Source organism: Acanthisitta chloris, unplaced genomic scaffold, assembly GCF_000695815.1.
Source record: "Acanthisitta chloris isolate BGI_N310 unplaced genomic scaffold, ASM69581v1 scaffold11278, whole genome shotgun sequence".
NCBI classification, from domain to species: domain Eukaryota; kingdom Metazoa; phylum Chordata; class Aves; order Passeriformes; family Acanthisittidae; genus Acanthisitta; species Acanthisitta chloris.
In genome coordinates, this window is record NW_008685398.1 from 72,833 (window position 1) to 75,967 (window position 3,135).

Below are 3,135 nucleotides of genomic sequence, written 5' to 3' on the forward strand. Positions count from 1 at the left end.
GCATCTTCTTTCTACCTTCAGAAAAGGTAGTCAGGCAATAATGATGCTACAATTCATTTTTAAAGGCACCTGCCCTGCATAACAATAATAATCTGTGAACCTCCCAAACAGCATTGAACCGCAAAGTGCTAAAAATATACAGGACAGAAGTGATGGATAAAATGACAGAATAAAGTCACAGAGAATTATGAAGTTGGTGAACCAGACTTAAAACACAACTTAAAAAGCTACCTTCAGAATGCTCATAAAAGAGATTAAACCTGCAGCCTCTGTCATGGATTTAAAGAGTAGCACTGTGCAATAGCTCAGATACAAGCAACATAAAATGCACCTGTGTTGTCCCTTCACATTATTTATTTGCAACATGAAGCTCTTGGGTTCTTGAACAGACAGTCATGCTACTAAGTGTTGTGCTTTTACCAAATTCTTGTAAGCTCTAAATCTGAACTTTGAATTTTCTTTATGCCTTCACTGTGGGCAGCATGGAACAGAACTAAAATTTGCAACTGCAAAGTCAAAGAAAGAGAACAAACATGCCCAAAGACTTTTTTATCATGTAACTCTAATCTATGTAATTGTAACCCCCCAAATACATGTCACTGAAATCTCCAGCATCATCAGGCTGGTGTATTTTGAGATAAAATTACTTACAACAAGAACTCATAACAAACAGAGGTTTTTCTCTTGCTCTACTCCTTACTGGTCGCCCTCTAGAATGGCTAATTCTGGCTCCTGACAGGTTGAGGATAAAATGAAACAGAACTCATACAAGAACCCAAACTCACAACCTTATTGCCAATTATATCACTGCTTCATTTTGCAAAGAAAAGACATGCCAATGCATTAGACTGACTTAGTAAACCACACTGCAGAATGATAAAACCTGAGAAAAGCTTCTGATCCTGAAAAGCAGCCATGATCATAATTGATAACAGATTTCCTCAGAGGAGTCCCCAAGTTCATTATGTCTCAACCTACATTCTTCCTCCACCTGCAGCTTTTCTCACCAGTTTGGAGTTTGTGGGAAATGTCACTCTCTGCATACATCCTGCCAAAGCCAATAAGCATAATTCCAGTCTCTCCAGCAGTTACTGTCAGCCAATTTCTGGTAACCCAGTCTAAGCTGCCATAATTCAATTCCCACACACTGAAACTGTTTTTCAAAACCAGCTTCTGGGAAGAGGTGCAGCAAGGTATGTTCAGCTAAGTACACAAAATACATCTCACAAGGACGAAACACAGTGTAACTTGCATTTCTGATGTCATTCAGTGGCCTGAAGGAATGCAGGTAAAAAATCCTCAAGATGCAGATTTGAAACTCCAGCCTTGTTACCGTGATGAGATCTGTCACAATCTTTCCAAACAGGTTTCAATACTTCCATAGGAAACCCAGAAGCCCTAGGAAAATCTATTTCAGCAAGAACCTGGCATGGTTTCCTCTCTCACTGTCTCCCAATATATTCAGGTTGGTGATACAAGTGAGAGTAACAGTTGACTCCTTACATTTACTGAATACTCCCACATACTGAAGTGGCAAAAAAAAAAGTTATGAAGATCCTGAAGAATCATAAGTGAACACACAGTGCTTACAAGGCATTACACACAGCTGCAGCACAGCACACTGCTAAATGCTTTTGGACTCAGCTTTGCCATGTCATTCTTGCTCTGAAGAGATAAATTAATTGCAAACAAAGAAAACAGCAGCTGAAAGCTAAGGGGCTGCAGCAAGCACACTCAAAAGTTGATTTTTAGGAGTAAATAAATACTGTCATGATGAAAACAACTCAAGTGTAGAAGTCACAGTCTTTAGCAAGTCCTTGATTCTGGTTTAAAATGGATTTTTCCTATGGCAGTGTCTCAACAGGAGAAAGGTGGGGGGAGTGGCAACCTGTCCCACAGGCACCATGCAAATAGAGCTTTTAAGTTTGCCACTCAGGAAAAAATACTAAGTTTGGCTGTTCTAGCAGGCATAATTGATATAACTGACAGCCAAAGAGAGAGTTCAGAAGGTCAGTTTTATGAACTAATCCAGCTGTAACCAAACTGCTGAGGCCTGCAAAGCACAGATGTGCACAGGCTACCTATAGAACTGTATCCACATGCAGACAGGCTAACATTTTATGAAACCTGAATACAAACCTAGGGCAATCTAAAGTGTAAGATGTATGCAGACTTTGACACAAACATCAGGTACTTAGCAGTATTTTTTCAACTGCTAAGATTTATACAAGAAAGAGCACTGAAATTTTGTGTTATGAACCAGCTATTTGGACCCTTTCCAGCTCACCAACCTGTCACATTGGATAACTTCCATCTCCCTGTAGGCATTCAAGCAATTCTTCAAGAGAAAATTCTCAGTTTTAAGTACACTTGTCTTTGCAAGCTAACACTGAAAAAAAAAAAAAGCCAACTTACATACTATATATAAATATGTGCCTGAAATACTTTCCTCTTAAGTGAATAAAGTCTTGTATCTTGCCTCCTGACACTAAGCCTTGCATGAACAATTTCCAAAATGTGCTCCAGAAGAAATACTGAGATAAAAATGTTTCCTAATCCGTGAAGCCTTTTGTTCTGAAACAGCCAATGGAATGTATCATCTTTTCAAAGGAAAATAACTTTTATTTTTGCTAGAGTGGAATAAGGGAATTTCAAGCACCATAGTTCTGAAAGTTATACTCAGAAAGAAGATCATCATGGGTTTCTCTTTAAGTGCATCTTCAGCACTTCATGCAGAATGGCATTGCATCATCTCAATCAAATTATAGGCAAACCATGCTCAATTTTCATTCCTAAATCTTGCTTAGCTAAGTCCCTTTTTCTGCTGCAATAGATATCACAGCAGCATCTCTACCAGTCTCACCAACCTGAAGTGATTTTCAAATCTTGCTCTAAAATTAATCCGAGACAGAATCCTATCATCTCTTCCATCACTGAAACATTGCCTTTCTGAAGACAGAAACTTGCAATCCTACCCTGTATTCCTTATCTGTTACATCCTGCTCTCCAGTCACCTTGATCCCACCTAGAGGTGGTTCACAAAACCTACTAGCAGGGTTTGTAAAAATGTTCATGCCTTTTCAGTCATTTCTCAGGAGCTCAGGTAAAGTTCCTTCAGCATTACCAAATTGCTGT